Here is a 17,508-nt window from a genome sequence, read left to right as displayed (position 1 = left end):
TGTGTGCCTAAGTATTTAAACAGATTAATGATTCAGATCACACATATGAAAGTGAAGTGGAAGCTAGAATGGACTTAAAGCACATTATCCTGGCTGATTCCATGTAAAGTCAATAGCAAAAGAAGAAGATATTTGTTTTAATTGTATATGTATGTTTGTTTCATTATTTCGTCTGTAATAATTTATGGTCCGTAATATTTGCATCTCATGCATAATAGGTATTTACGCTCAACATGACCGTAGATTGACCATTGGGAACCAAATGACCGTAGGGCACCCTTCGGTCGACCGACGCCAAATTTTTAGGGTTATCTCAAAGACCATAGACTGACTTTAGGTCCCAATATTGCATGAAAAAATCCCCCATAATCTTAGAATTGATTATCAGGTGAATAGGGGTAACTTTATAAGAAGAAAAAGACCGATATGCACAAGGTTGGCATGTTCGGTCAACCGAACTCAAATACACAGAGATCTTTAGTCAACCGAACCTCCCCAAGGTCAACAATTTGACCCTTCAATCAACCGACCACAGAATATATATCAACACCCTGATCGACCGAACTGGCACGTGGGGAATTCCCAACGCTCTAGTCGACCAAACCTCCAGTTCAAATTTGACCTAGTCGACCGAACCTCCGAATGCGGTCAACTAAACTTGAGCTAGTCGACCGAACCTTAGAAGTTCAAAATCGCCTCAAAAGTGGTCGACCAAAACCTTAGTTCAAAAATGTTCTAGTTGACCGAACCCAGTAATCTGGTCGACCAATCCTTGAATCTAGTCGACCGAACCTCTCGGGTTGGCGAAATTTTTACCGCAGTAAATCAGGGTTAATTTGCTTTAAACATCATTAAATATTTTCCAAAATACCCAATAAGTCCTCAAAGGTCAAAATTTGAGGGATATCTATAAATATGCCCTCATTTGCCTTGATTAGCATAAGATTAGAGAAAGTCATTAGCAAAAATCCCCTAAAATATTTTATACTCCTTTTGCTATATACTCAATATTTCAAACATATTTTTATACACTCTCTTACATATTTATTAGCAAATATCATTTTGAAAAAGAGTGTTTGTTTTTTTAGTTCTCCTAACTTGCAAATCAATTGCAAGGTGTAGGGAGATTTTTTTGTGGTATTGTGCATCATTTCAAATCATTCTTGGCATTACTCTCACACATTCATATATACTTGATTCAGTCAAATATACATAGTAGGCTACGGATACTAAAAAGGTTTTTCGTGATCATTGAGATAGGGTATACTCTGGCTCCTAATCATGCTCCGGACGATTGGTGCACCCTTGCTACCCTATGCCCTTGAATGGCTTATTTCACCATCTAGCCTAATATGAATAGCTGACCAAACATCATTTATGCACATGACAATCTAAGTCAGATTCAAACTGAGCGCTACTTTGTAGGAGTAGAGTTAAAGTAAAATTTACATGCTTTCAATAGGTTGTTAGAAAACCCCATCAAAATCTTGCCTTTTCACTTTCTTTTGCACAAAGCTTTAATAAACTAGAGTGGAAGTGGTTCATAACTACACTTCAGTCCCTGTGGATCGACACCTAACTTTCTCACTTTCTACAGAACTTGAGATTTGTTAGGTTGTTGACTTTTTGAGTCTAGTCCTTGTTTTGATGCTAACAAAGCACAATTATCTCATGTGTGCATTTAGTGTTTGAACAGGTCTATCTCTTAACATGCACATATAATGATGGGAAAATGTAAACTAGGAGGAACGTAAAGCCCACATTATTTGGCGTACTCCATAAACAATCAGAAGAGCAAAAGAGGGAGAAGAAGACATGTTTTGAGCTATAAATGCATTTAAATTTTATATTTGGTCTGTAATAATGCATATCTCTATATGATATGACTTAATGCTTAGGGCGAACCATAGAATGACCTTAGGGGACCCAACACTATCAATAAAAATCTTTTTTATAAAAACTAAAAAACATTCAAAAAGGGTTAAGACATTTAAGGTAAAAAATAGGGCTAAACCTTAAGTTTTTCACTGACCTTGGTCGACCATCCAATGCACATTCAAAGTGCCTTAGTCTACTGACCACACCTTAGGCCAGAAGTCAAAGTTTGACTAAGCTTGGTCAACCGACCATTTTTTGAACTTAGCTTCCACAGTTGACCGACCTCTAAACTTAACCTTTTCTACCTTCCTCGGCTAACAGACCTTTTAAGATCAAAATAGCCTCAGCCGACCGGCCTTAAAGGCTCAGCCAACCGGTCATTTGGCCAACCAACCAAACTTACAAAGAAAGGAAAATCACCCTAGGTCAGCCAACCGACCCTTTGTCCGGCTGACCGAACCCAGTAAGAAATTCAAAATTGGTGTGTGAGGTCAGCCGACTGACGCTAGGGTCAGCCAACCAAACCTCTCGGGTTTTGGTATTTTTCAGCTCTTAAACACAATTAATTTTTAATTAAACAAATTTCAAAATACCATTTATGTCCCCAAACGGTCATATGTTCATAAACTTTATATATACCCATTCCATAAGCTAAATTAACAACTTTGATTAGCCAAAAATTTCTCTCAAATCTTTTGGGCTATTTTTTAATCAAAGTTCCCCCATACAACATTTTATTGCAAAATTTTTTTTTGGGGCAAATTTTTTACACTCTCTCCAACCCTCTTTCATTCATTCTTTGAAAATTTATTTTACAAAACAGTATTTTATTTGGGCATTCATTTTCATTGATAAGCACATACCTTCACTCTTTCTTTTGTTCTTGAAAATCATTTTGTGAGAGTTAGCTTAGTGTTTCTCCACATATTCTTTCTTCACAAATATTCTTGAAGAAATTCAGTTTTAGCTTGTGAATATTTTTGCACACTATTTTCAAACCAAAAATCATACATATTCATTTGTGCAAAAATACCTTTGAAAGCAAACCCTAGACTCTCATACACTCTTTATTGAAAAATAATTTTTGGAGAAATTTATTTGGGTTTACATCTGTGTAGAGCTTATCATATACGTCATATTCTAAGATTGCAAATTTATTTTGAAAACACCTTTACTCTTTGAGCTTATTTTATATCATTAGAGAGCACATTTTAAAAGCTTTACTGTGTACATCTCTGCTTGTATTTAGAAGCATGTATTACGTACAAAAATTGTTTTATGTACCTGTTTGGCTCATCTTGTGAATTGAGCGAGGGAGTCTCTGTCCCGTAAGGGAGACCGATTTTGTTCAGCCCAGTAAATTGAACTGGGGAGTCTCCACCCTATAAGAGAGACTAGTTGGGCTCAGTCTGGTAATTGAGCTGGGTCTTGGCACTGCCCGTAAAGTGTTTCTAGGTTATGGCTCCGCCCGGTAAGTGTAGCTGGGGTATTTCTCACCTTGTAAGGAGAGGTTGTAAATGACTTCTGCTCTACCATTTAAGTAAGCAAGGATAGTGGAATCCTTAGGGGGTATGCCCAAGGCGTGGATGTGGGCTGGTTTGGCTGAACCTCAATAACATATCCTCTCTCTCTCTCTCTCTCTCTCTCTCTCTCTCTCTCTCTCTCTCTCTCTCTCTCTCTCTCATTTATATTCTGCACTTCAATTTCCATGTGTATGCTTGTCTATTTATTGTTATAATTATTTGCATACACACATTTAATTTAAATGAGATATGCTGCTCACGTGTATATTCACATTCATTGATTATTCATTTTACATACACACTTATATTTTGAATAAGATATGATATGTGGTGAATGAGCGTAAATTTAATTTAACTAAAAAGTTTTAGAACCCATTTCACCCCCCCCCCCTCCCCCTCTCGGGATCACACCATTCCTAACATAGGTTTCATAAATTGTATTTTTGGTAGTTGAGGACCCAAGCCTTGGCAAGCCTACCACTCACCAATTTGTAAGTGGTAAACCAGGCTTTGTTGGGTGTCATGTGAAAAGAACATCCTGAGTCTAGGATCTAAGAACCTGGGAGGCATTTTGAACCTGATGAAACATAAAGCATCTCACAATCATTGCTGTGTGAGTCCCCTTCTTCAACTACATTCATAGATTTTGATGAACCCTCATGAGTTTTTGCCTTCCCTTTCTCCCACTCTGGAAATTTCGATTTTACGTGCCCAAGTTTCCCGCACTTAAAACAATGAACATCCTTCCTCTTCCTGGATTGTGTTTTATTACGACTCGATCCACTCCAAGACTTGCCTCTCTCACAATCATTATTACATTTCGCCACAAGCCCTTCACCATGTGAACCCTCATCATTGGCCTTCTTCCTTTTATGGAACCCCAACAATGCACTCATCTCTAGGGTTTCTTTGCTCAAAGTTAGCGTTGTAACTAGATTCTTGCATATAGGCGATGTAGGTAGGGAATTCAGTAGCATCAATGCTTTGTCCTCCTCCTTGAACTTCAAAATCAAAAGGGGTATGGCGTTCTAAACATTAGAAGTAACATAGGTAGAGAATTTAAAAATAAATATGTTGATAACTTTATTTATGAACATGGAATAGCTCACAATTTCTTTGCACCTCATACACCTAAAAAAAATGGAGTTGTGATCAGCTAGTACATCTTTTCGAAAGGCTTTTTCTGCACCTTTCTGAATGACATCTACCTGAAAGCAAGTTCTTAGATCTTCTGGGAATCTCATGGCTTGGTAGATATTGAACATGATCTCTTCCTTGTTTACTCTCAATGTTAGCTCACCCTTTTGAACATCAATTAATGCCCTTCCAGTGGCCAAGAATTAGTGGGGCTTCTTGGTCCTCCTCCATATTTAACACCACAAAATTAGTAGGAAAAATAAATTTATCCACCTTTACCAATACATCTTCTATGATTCCACGAGGATACTTGATAGATTGATTTGCTAGTGGGACTTCTTGGTCCCAATTTCCTACAAATAGAAAGTGTCATAAGATTAATGCTAGCACTAACCTTCTTTTTTTGGAAATGATGTCCTTCAGGAATTTGACATAGTTTGGCATTTGTTCCAAGGCATCTGCAAAAGGAATGTTTATATGAATTTTATTTAAAATATCCAAAAACTTAGAAAATTGCTTATCTAATTTTTGCTTTTGAAAATGTTGAGGATAAGGAAGTGGATTAGAGAGAATAGGAGGATTGTCTAGAAAGGAAATTGCTTGAGGCGTGTCCGTCTCTCTTGGTGTGTCATCCACAATCTCATCTTTTTCCACTTTATTCTTGCCTTGGCCATTATTTTCAGCTGTAGGTGTGGACATGGTTTCCTTTGATGGTGACTTCTCAATTTCTCTTCCACTCCTAAGTGATGGCCTTGCACTGTTCCTTTGGATTCACTTCTGTGTTGTTAGGAAAAGTTCCTCTATGTTGGGTATTGATGGTCGTGGTCAGTTGCCCAATTTGCATTTCAAGATTCTTCATAGTGGCTCCCATATTACTACAATGAGTCTCAACGTTGTCCAGCCAAGAATTAATCTTTTTAAACCTTGCTTTTGTCTCCTCACAAAATAATATCATGGCATCCTCAAGTGAAATCTTCTTCTCACCTTGATGACTATCAAGTCCTGGAGGAGGTTGCAACACATTCCTTGTATTTCCATAAGACAAATTCTCATGATTTAGAAGCCCTGGATGGTAATATTGTGGCAAAGGATCACCATGATAATTGTAGTTCCGATTGTTGAGGTATTGAACTTGTTCTTAACTCATTCCATTGCTCGGATCTGTCCTACTTGTAGCTGCCACATATTCTACACTTTGTGGTATCCTCTGGGTTGTCAAAGCTGAAATTGGATGGGATAGAGAAGCAACTTGAGCTGAAAAGACAGCAAATGGCTCCAATTCATGAATCCTGGTACCTTTCTTAGCCATAGTTTTTTCGGTTGGCCATTGATAGTTATTTGAGGCCATTTCTTCCAAAAGAGAAGTAGCACCCCAGGTGTCTTGGACATCAAAGTTCCCTCAGACACAGCATCAACTAAAGTCCGAGCTTGCCCATTTAACCCATTATAGAACATATGTGTCACGCCCCGAATCCGCAGGTGGGTCCCAGGTGTGAATATAGTAACCTAATTTGTCTCTATATCAATTCAAATATACATGATACAATACAATAAGAGGGTCCGACCCCGTGGGGTACATGGATACCCTATACACATACACATATACATCCATACTCATCAGTTACATAGTGGAATACAGTCTTTCTATACATAAACAGTACCATACCAGAGTCTATACAAAACTAGGATATACATTCCCATAATTACAACATACTACGGGCATCTACAAAAAACCATCCCGACAACTCGGATACAAAAACTCGTACCTAACAGGTACTAGCAATAGCTAATGACACCCCCGCTTCCGCATGCTAGGATGCTAAACACGGCTACATGATGAACCTAGAAAAAAAACATTTGTACGTACATTCAAGGCGAGACACCTTTCAGTAAGGAAGAAAGCAGATTATATCAGTGTGTGGCATACTAGTGTTATTTTACATAAAACATAACACTGGACAATATGATACAGTTCTGAAACATTTTCATACCGTTCCATACAGTTCCAATATTTTCACAAATGCATTCTAGTACATACGATACCAAAAAACATACGGTCAGTGTCGTCACACTAATACGCAACTACGCTATGAAACCCAAAGCTTCAAGCAATTACATTGCCAATACAATGTAGCTCATACAAGTACGCAACTATGATATGAACTCAAGTTTCACAGCGATTACATTGCCACACAGGGTGGCTCACACCCTTCGATGACTAGTTGAATGACATAGTGATATTTCACACCCTCGGATATAGAGCCGGAAACTCTCGCCCACGATTTTCACACTGGTACATGGCGCAGCGTACGGTAATTAACTGCCACATAGCTATTTCGGCGTACGGTAATTAGCCGCCACTAGCCGATTTCACAAAACCTGGAATCATTTTAGAGCTCACACTCCTATACAAATCAGCGTACGATAACAAGCCGCAACATAGTTGTTTTACAACATACCTGGAACAATTTCATACAACCATACATACCACACTTATTTGGTTTATGAAAAATCATATCGTTTTCCATTTCAAGTATACAGTTTATGCAAATATGGATAACAGTCATCTCGATAATACAGTTTAAACAAAACGAACGGTTTTCCAAACAAAGCAAAGATGATACATGAATCCCCAATTTTCCCCGAAAACTATAACCCAAAAATCCCGTATTTTTACCCGATAGATTTCCCCAAATAAGTTACCAAAACATACATACGATCGTAGCCTACAAGCTTACCGATCCTGATTTCGAAAATAAACTAATATGAACTGAATCCCCTTACCTTAACCCGAATTCCAACTATGAAATCTACGGTCCCTAAAACTACAAACTGAAACTCCAAAACCTACGAATCACAGTACAATACATGCTTACAATGTGTACTACTACCTATATTCTGAATCAGAAACAAAAACCAAGCCTTACCTTGACTTTAGCCCGAAACCCGAAATCGCTCGAAATGGAATTCTAATCCGCTAGAAACGTAGAGAATCCTTCCCTGATGCTCGTAGTAATGTTTGATTTACAAATCAGGTGACGATGCGAAGAAATCAAGGAGAGGGAGAGTTCTGAATTCTAGAGAGGGAGAGAGAGAGAGAGAGAGAGGATTTCCAAATCTTAGCCAAGAAGTAACCCAAAATATCTTTTAAAGGCATTTGACCCGGGTGGATTCGCTGACGAATTGGCATCCTCATCGACGAGTCCGCCATTACCTTCGTCGACGAAGAGGTGGCCTCGTCGACAAGCCTGAGACCCTCGGTTTCCTGAAATCTCTCGACTTCTCCTCGTCGACGAGCTTCTGAATTTTGTCGACGAGACGAACTCCGGCCTCGTCGACGAACTCTGTTCAATTCCCCATTTTACCCTTCTTTTATATAGTTAACCTATATATCACGATTCGGGTTCTTACAACCTCCCCTCCTTACAAAAATTTCATCCTCGAAATTTGCAATCTCTCATTAGGAACACATTCATACTACTAGATACATACAAACTTAGGTGAAGCGGCGACCATTTATACGCAGTCTCCCTACAATACATACATACTCTAAAGAATACGGCAACCATTTATACGCAGCCCCATCACGATATATACATACATACTCTAGAGAATACGGTAGCCATTTATACGCAACCCCATCATAATACATACATACATACTCTAGAGAATACGGCGGCCATTTATACACAACCCCGTCACGATACATACGTACATACTCTAGAGAATACGGCGGCCATTTATACACAGCCCCGTCACGATACATACATACATACTCTAAAGAATACGGCAGCCATTTATATGCAGCTCCATCATAATACATACATACATGCTTTAGAGAATACAGCGGCCATTTATACGCAACCCCGTCATGATATATACATACATAAATTTCCTCACTTATGATGGAGAAATACTGTGGTTACATACATATGTGGCCTCGGAAGTTTATAATACAACAGGACTCTCCCAGAAATACAATACGATAACAGAGTATTACATATAGATACATACTCATACCATCGTGCTATCCAAATAATACTCAAAACAACTGTGGATACTTCCGGCGTATTTCCGCTTCCAGTTCCCAAGAAGCTTCCTCAATCTCGTGGTTTCGCCACAATACCTTCACTAATGGTATTTCTTTGGTACAAAGCTTCTGAACTTTACGGTCCCGAACCTGAATAGGTATTTCCTCATACGTTAAAGTATCCTCAATTTCCAACTCATCATAACAAATAACATGTGATGGATCCAACACATACCTTCTCGACATGGATACGTGAAACACATCATGGACCCTCGAGAGTGCTGGGGTTAGTGCAACTTTGTAGGCTACCGGACCCACTCGCTCAATAACCTCGAATGGTCCAATATATCTCGGGCTCAACTTGCCCTTCCTTTCAAATCTCATCACTCCCTTCATCGAAGCGATTCTAAGGAATACCTTACTCCCCACCTCGAACTCTAACTCACGGCGGCGAACATCCACATAACTCTTCTTCCGACTCTGAGCTGATTTAATCCTCTCTCGGATTAAACCTACCTTCTTAGATGCCTGATGCACGAGTTCAGGTCCTAAAACTTGACGTTCACCGACCTCATCCCAATAAAAAGGAAATCGACACCTCCAATCATACAAAGCCTCGAATGGTGCGATCCCTATACTAGCCTGGAAGCTATTGTTATAGGAAAACTCCACTAATGGAAGAAACTGAATCCAACTACCACTGAAGTCTAATACACAAGCCCGTAACATATCCTCCAAGATCTATATCGTCCTTTCCGACTGTCCATCAGTCTGGGGATGGAACGTTGTACTGAAAGTAAGCTTCATTCCCAGTGCTTCCTACAAGCTCTTCCAAAATCGAGAAGTAAACCTCGGATCCCAATCTGAAACAATGGACACCGGTACTCTGTGCATTCTCACTATCTCATGTACATACAGGTTCGCTAGCCTACTTAAAGGGTAGCTGACCTTCTTCGGTACAAAGTGAGCAGATTTCGTCAACTTGTCCACGATTACCCAAATAACATTCTACCCGTGAAGCGCTGGCGGCAATCCGGTAACAAAGTCCATAGAAATGTGCTCCCATTTTCACACCGGAATAGGTAAAGGCTGCCTCTGATGTTCAACTTTGACCTGCTAACACGTCAGACACTATTCCACGAACCGGGCAATATCCCTTTTCATACCACTCCACCAGAAGGACTCGCGCAATCCCGATACATCTTCGTACTACTCGGATGTACCGTATATAGAGAATGATGCGCTTCCTCCAGAGTCGTCCTTCCAATCTTATCGTCGTTTGGAACATACAGCCTAGTCCCAAACCTCAACACACCTCTGTCAGAGATGTTAAAATCCACAGCCAATCCCTGCTGCAATTTCTCCATAATTTCAGCTAACTCCGCATCACTAGCCTGTGCGGCTTTAATACGCTCAAACAAGGTTGGCTGGATCACCAAGCTAGCAATGAAAGCCTGATGATCACCAGACCCCAACTCCACACCAAAGCTTTCCAGATCCTACCAGATATGATGCTGAGCTACAACTACAGATACTGCTGCATGTTTCGACTTCCAACTCAACGCATCTGCTACCACATTAGCCTTTCCCGGGTGATAACTGAACGTGCAATCATAGTCCTTGATCAACTCTAGCCACTGCCTCTACATCATATTCATCTCCTTCTGTGTGAAAAAGTACCTGAGGCTTTTATGGTCATTGAAAATCTCACACTACAAGTAGTGTCGCCAGATCTTTAGGGCATAAACTACAGTAGTCAATTCCAAATCATGCGTAAAGTAATTCTTCTCATACTCCTTAAGTTTTCGAGAAGCATAAGCTACCACTTTACCTTGTTACACAAGCACACATCCCAAACCCTTCAAGGACGCGTCGCTATAGATCACCAAACCCCCATCCCCCGAAGGAATGGTCAATACTGGAGCAGTAACCAGTCAGTGCTTCAACTCAAGAAGGCACTGCTCGCAATCACTAGTCCAGTCAAACTTAACTCCCTTGCTAGTCAATTGAGTCAGAAGTCCAGACAGTTTAGAGAACCCCTCCACAAACCGACGATAGTAACCCGCCAGTCCCAGAAAACTCCAGACCTTTTGTACACTCTTCAGTCTCACCCAGTTGACTACAACTTCAATCTTGCTAGGATCAACTGAGATACCGCCCTTAGACACCACATGGCCTAAGAACGTGACCTCATTCACCCATAACTCACACTTCTTCAGCTTGGCATACAACTTCCTTTCTCGTAGAATCTGTAGCACCAACCTTAAATGAATCTCATGATCTTCCGAACTCCTTGAGTATACTAGAATGTCGTCGATGAACACCACTACGAACTGATCTAGGTAATCGTGAAACACCCTGTTCATCAGATACATAAATACTACCAGCGCATTGGTCAATGCAAATGGCATAACCAAGAACTCATAGTGGTCGTATCTGGTTCGGAAAGTAGTCTTCGCTCACCTGATGATACCCTGACCGTAGGTCGATCTTCGAAAAGACCTATGTTCCTTGTAGCTGGTCAAAGAGATCATCTATACGAGGTAAAGGGTAACAGTTCTTCACCGTCACTTTGTTGATCTCATGACAGTCAATGCACATACGCATCGACCCGCCCTTCTTCTTCACAAACAAAACTGGAGCTCCCCAAGGAGAAATACTTGGTCGAATAAAACCCTGGTCCAATAATTCCTGCAACTGCTCCTTCAACTTTCGAAGTTTTTTTGGAGCCATCTGGTACGGAGCTTCAGAGATCGGAGACTTGCTAGGTAGCAACTCTATCGCAAACTCCACCTCACGATTTGGAGGTAAACAGAGTAATTCATCAGGAAACACATCTAGAAACTCGTTGACCACTTGAATATCCTTGATTCTCAACTCCTCCCATGGCGGTTCCTTCACGCAAGCTAAGTACCCCTGACACCCGTCCAAGAGTAGCCTACTCGTTTGTAATGCTAATAGAATATGTGGCGTCAAACGCACACACAATCCTATGAACTCATACTCCTGCTCCCTACGATAATCAATCACTGCAAAACTAGAGAATAGCCAATCCATCCCCAGTATGACATCAAAACATAGATGTCGTATACTACAAGGTTCGCTGGTAGTAGCCTTCCTTGGATTTCTACTAGGCAGTTCCCTAACATCTTACGACAGATCGTTACACTCCCAATCGGCGTAGTCACAGACAACATCTTATTCATCACACAAGTTTCAGCCCCACACAACTTCACAAATCTAGTAGATATGAATGAATTAGTTGCCCCCAAATCAAATAAAACAATAGCTCTATTCGAAAGCAATAACATGGTACCTGTAACCACGTTCCCAGTGTGCTCTGCATCTGCTAGAGTTAGTGAATATACCCTCACCAGAGCCGTTGTTGCCTGGTAGTTTCCCCGAGGTATCTGACAACTCCCATGGTTCTGGCTCTGTGCAGGCGTATCTCTCCTCGGCGCCTGAAAGCTCCGTGACATGTGGCCCGACTTGCCACAGTTGTAGCAGTTTCCCTAGAACGGCTGATATTCGCCGTCGTGCCTTTTACGGCACTTGGCGCACGGTGCGGGGGATGGATCCCCCTGATAACTCTGCTGCTCGGTGTTCTATTAATAACCAAAACTGTAGTTCTTCTTCTTCTTCCAATGCCCCTACCGAGGACCACTCTGAGGACCAGAAGATACTGGCCTCTTCCCCTGATCCTGTACTACCTCATCCCCCGGAAGGTCGGTCTCAACTATGGTAGCTTTATCCACCAGGACAGAGAACTCACAAATCTGCAGCATCCCCACAAGACAGCGGATGTCTTTCCTCAGACCCCTCTCCAACCTCCGAGACTTCTCATGCTCATTCGAAACCAAGTACAGCACAAATCGAGACAACTCGATAAACCTGGTAGCATACCTATGCACCGTCAGAGTCCCCTGCGTTAAGCCCGAGAACTCATCGGCCTTCGCATCCCGAGTGGAGACCAAAAATTATCTCTCGAAAAATACCTCTTTAAAGCGGTCCCACGTCATACCAGATGGACCAACTCTCTGCCTCTCTAGAAAACTCATCGCCGTACACCAACGCCCTGCCTCTCCAATCAGCTGGAAGGTAGCGTACAAGACCTTTTACTTCTTAATGTAGTGGAGAACTTCCAAAATCCTTCCAAAATCCTCTCTGTTTTCTTGACCCAGTCCTCTACCACTATCGGATCAGGTCCTCCCATAAATATCAAAGGGTGCATGCGTGTGAACCTCTCGATGGTACACCCTGCATTAGTAGGAGAGCTCTCGCATCTCCTAACACTCCGCCCAATCTCTCGGATCACCTGTCTCGCTAACCATGAGACACAGAAGGAGACTCATCGTTTGCCGTCTCCTCGAAGCCACTCTCCAAGTTATTATCCTTGGGCTCCATTCTGAAAACAGAATAGGAATCTTTTAGAATTCCTATATCGTACGCAGTTAACACAATCATAGACCTAATCATGTCAACTATTACTCTCACAAGTTTGAGCCTGTCCCATCACACCGACACAAATCCATCAATGGTTTGCCCTGCCTTTACTAGAATCGTCATTCCAAGAAAAACACGGAATATCGCCGACAAATCTCGATCTAGCAACAGAACAACCCTCGACCAACACTACCCATTCCCTACATCCTATACTCTCGTATGTACACATCAATACTCCTAACCAAGTTTACAAGTCCTAACAACCTGGTTTGCTCTAATACCAAGCTGTCACGCCCTGAACCCACAGGTGGGTCCCAGGTGTGAATATAGTAACCTAACCTGTCTCTGTATCAATTCAAATATACATAATACAATACAATAAGAGGGTCCGACCCCGTGGGGTACACGGATGCCCTATACATATACACATATACATCCATATTCATCAGTTACGCAGCGGAATACAATCTTTCCATACATAAACAGTACCATACCAGAGTCTATACAAAACTAAGATATACATTCCCATAATTACAACATGCTCCGGGCACCTACAAAAAACCATCCCAACAACCCAGATACAAAGACTCGTACCAAACAGGTACTAGTAGTAGCTAATGACACCCCCGCTTCCAAATGCTAGGATGCTAAACACGGCTACCTGATGGACCTGAAAAAAAACATTTGTACGTACATTCGGGGTGAGACACCTCTCAGTAAGGAAGAAAGCAGGTTATATCAGTGTGTGGCATACCAGTGTTATTTTACATAAAACATAGCACTAGACAATACAATACAGTTCCGAAACATTTCCATACCATTCCATATAGTTCTAGTATTTTCACAAATGCATTCCAATACATATGATACCCAAAAGCATATGGTCAGTGTCGTCACACCAATACGCAACTACACTATGAAACCCGAAGCTTCAAGCGATTACATTGCCAATACGATGTAGCTCACACAAGTATGCAACTACGATATGAACTCAAGTTTCACAGTGATTACATTGCCAGATAGGGTGGCTCACACCCTTCGGTGACCAGCCAGATGACATAATGATATTTCACACCCTCGGATATAGAGCCGGACACTTTTGCCCATGGTTTTCACACCAATACATAGCGCAGAGTACAGTAATTAACAGCCACATTGCTATTTCGGCGTATGGTAATTAGCCGCCACTAGCCGATTTCACAAAACCTGGAATCATTTTGGAGCTCATACTCCTATACATATCAGCGTGCGGCAATAAGTCGCCACATAACTGTTTTACAACATACCTGGAACAATTTCATACAACCATACATACCACACTTATTTGGTTTACGGCAAATCATATCGTTTTCCATTTCAAGTATACAGTTTATGCAAATATGGATAACAGTCATCTCGATAATACAGCTTAAACAAAACGAATGGTTTTCCAAACAAAGCAAAGATGATACATGAAATCCCAAATTTTCCCTGAAAACTGTAACCCAAAAATCCTGTATTTTTACCCGATAGATTTCCCTAAATAAGTTACCAAAACATACATACGATCGTAGCCTACAAGCTTACCGATCCTAATTTCAAAAATAATCTAATATAAACTGAATCCCCTTACCTTAACCCGAATTCCAACTATGAACTCTACGGTCCCCAAAACTACGAACCGAGACTCCAAAACCTATGAATCACAGTACAATACATGCTTACAATGCGTACTACTACCTATATTCTAAATTAGAAACAAAAACCGAGCCTTGCCTCAATTTTAGCCGAAACCCAAAATCGTTTGAAACGGAATTTTGATCTGCTAGAAACATAGAGAATCCTTCCCTAATCCTCGCAATAATGTCCCATTTACAAATCAGGCGACGAACAGCGAAGAAATCGAGGAAGGAGAGAGATTTGAATCCTAGGGAGAGAGAGAGAGAGAGAGAGAGAGGATTTCCAAATCTTAGCCAAGAAGCAACCCAAAATATCTTTTAAAGGAATTTGACTCGTGTGGATTCGTCGACGAATTGGCGTCCTCGTCGACGAGTCTGCCATTACCTTCGTCAATGAAGATGTGGCCTCGTCGATGAACCTGAGACCCCCGATTTCTCGAAATCTCTCGTCTTTTCCTTGTCAACGAGCTTCTGAATTTCGTTGATGAGAAAAGAAGGTACTTCATCGACGAACTCCGGCCTCGTCGACGAACTCTGCTCAATTCCCCATTTTACCCTTCTTTTACATAATTAACCCATATATCATGGTTCGGGTTCTTATAATATGAATCTGCAACCAATTCGACAATCCATGTTGTGGGCAACGTAGAATCAAATCCTTATACCTTTCCCATGCTTTATAAAGTGATTCAAAATCATGTTGCTTGAATTGACCAATCTCACCTCCTGAGTTGAGATATTTTTGCATGTGGAAAGAATTTAGCCAGAAACTTTTCTGCATTGTCTTGCCAACTAGTACTACTCCCCAATTGTAGAAATTGTAGCCAACCTCTTACTTTGTCCCTCAAAGAAAAAGGAAACAATCTCAGTCTAATGGTGTCTTCAGTAACCCCATTGATCTTTACAGTGTTACAAATCTCTAGAAACATCGCCAGATGGATATTGGGATCATCAAGTGGTGATCCACTAAATTGGGCTTGTAGCACCATGCTGATTAATGTGGGTTTGAGCTCAAAATTGTTGGCATTAATGGGCTAACGTCTAATACCCGAATAGTTGTCATTCACAACTGGTCGTACATAATCCTTCAAGGTGCGTGGCTGTACATTTTGTTGTCTGTTATCCATAGCTAGTACCCTCTTTTTCCTTAGTGCTTTGAGTGTTCTTTCATCCGGATCAAAAAAAATAATGGCACGGGGTTCTAGCACGGTGCATCCAACATCAAAAACACACCTGAAATAAAGAAAATAAAAAATAATTAAAATAAATAATAAAAAAAATAACATATATATATATATATAAAATTCTAAATTAAAACCAAGATTACTTTGTATCGATATTGCCAAAAATAAGAAAAACTCAATTCCCAACAACTGCACCAAAAACTTAATCGGTGCAAAATTGCAAGTGCACAGTATCGTAGTTTTATAATATAGTGATGTGAAGAGTATCGTCCTCAAGAATTGGTGTCTTAATTTTACCAAGTACCGAAATTATACTAATCTTGATTTTATTTAGAAAGATTAATAATTTTGGAATGCGAAATTGAAATAAGGCTACTTTAAATAAACTATTCAAGGGAAAATAAAACTAGTTGCCACGTATCAATTTAATGAGAGTTAAAACTTCTATGAAACCGATTTCACCTAGTTTCGAACTATGCTTTACTTATCTAGCCAATTCGATTTTGTTTTCTCTATTTGTTAGCAAAACTCCAAATTTTCCAAAAGCCTCTTTCGATAGTCAATCAGAATTTATTTTTATTTATTATTTAACATAAGAATATGTAAATTAATAATGCAAGAAATAAATAAGACCCTCGATTTTTTTATGCTACGTAAGTTTATACAAGTCTTTCAATCTCTATATTCACCTACGCTGAATTATCCAAAATCTATCCTATAATTCCCCCTTTCAGTAGCAAATCACAAAACCAACATCATCTAATTAATGGCCATTTAATTAAAAGCATTAAGCGCAGAATAACTCAGACAAACATTAACGAAAACTACTTCAAATTAGCATCGAAGAGCAAGCATAGTTTAAAACTGGGCTACATTTTTTTTCCTAGAATACAAAAATTAGTTCATGTCGAAAATTAAATCAAACGTAAATGATTTTACCATTTATTTGGAGAGTAGAAGACAAAACAACACCCACAACACTACCGTCATGCACCACGAACACCCCAAGCACCACCGTTGTTCGCCACTTACCAGTTCCCGAAAAGATATTAATTTTTTTTAGCATATCGCCAACCACCCTTGCTGTTCATGTGTTGTGTCTGCGCAGCAACCCCAAAAGAAACCCACAAGAAGGACTCCCCCCTATGGCTGTGCATTTCTCAAAAAGAAAAGAATCCTCCGGCAAAATTGTTTTACACAACCTCCTCTCTATTTGTGCGGCTTCCTCCCTGTTTGTGCAGCTTCCTCCCCAGAATTATCCAAACCCAATTTTCTTCCTTTTTTTTTTTTTTTTTTTGCCTCATGCCCCCAGCGCATGCCTATTGCCCTAGCTTCCTTCAGCGCCTCACACACACGTGCCTTCTCACTTTGCATGGTCGGGTCACATCAAGACCTAGCCCACTTTTTTTTTTTTTTTTTATTTCTTGTTGCTTCATAACTCACACACACACAACCCAGCTCACACATGACTTCTCATTTTGCATGGATACTATTCACCAACCCACTAATTTGGACTTTTCAAAATTGTTTTAACTTGTATGCACCAGCCCACTTGAATCTATGCACATGGCCTTCTTTTGCATGGATATTTTTTTTATGCCTCCAAAACCAAGCCCAACTCACACACGGCTTCTCTTGAGTTTGCATTAAGTATT

At 40.4% G+C, this 17,508-nt stretch overlaps 1 non-coding gene across 1 annotated transcript; it reads left to right on the top strand.

Annotated features, from left to right (window-relative positions):
• The first annotated feature begins 15,295 nt into the window (after positions 1-15,295).
• Positions 15,296-15,403, top strand: LOC131149972 (small nucleolar RNA R71). The gene has a single exon (XR_009135360.1). It is a non-coding gene; the product is annotated as a small nucleolar RNA R71 (small nucleolar RNA).
• Positions 15,404-17,508: the final 2,105 nt, after the last annotated feature.

Source organism: Malania oleifera, chromosome 2 (assembly GCF_029873635.1).
Source record: "Malania oleifera isolate guangnan ecotype guangnan chromosome 2, ASM2987363v1, whole genome shotgun sequence".
Lineage (NCBI taxonomy): Eukaryota > Viridiplantae > Streptophyta > Magnoliopsida > Santalales > Ximeniaceae > Malania > Malania oleifera.
This window is presented reverse-complemented; position numbering and strand designations above follow the sequence as displayed.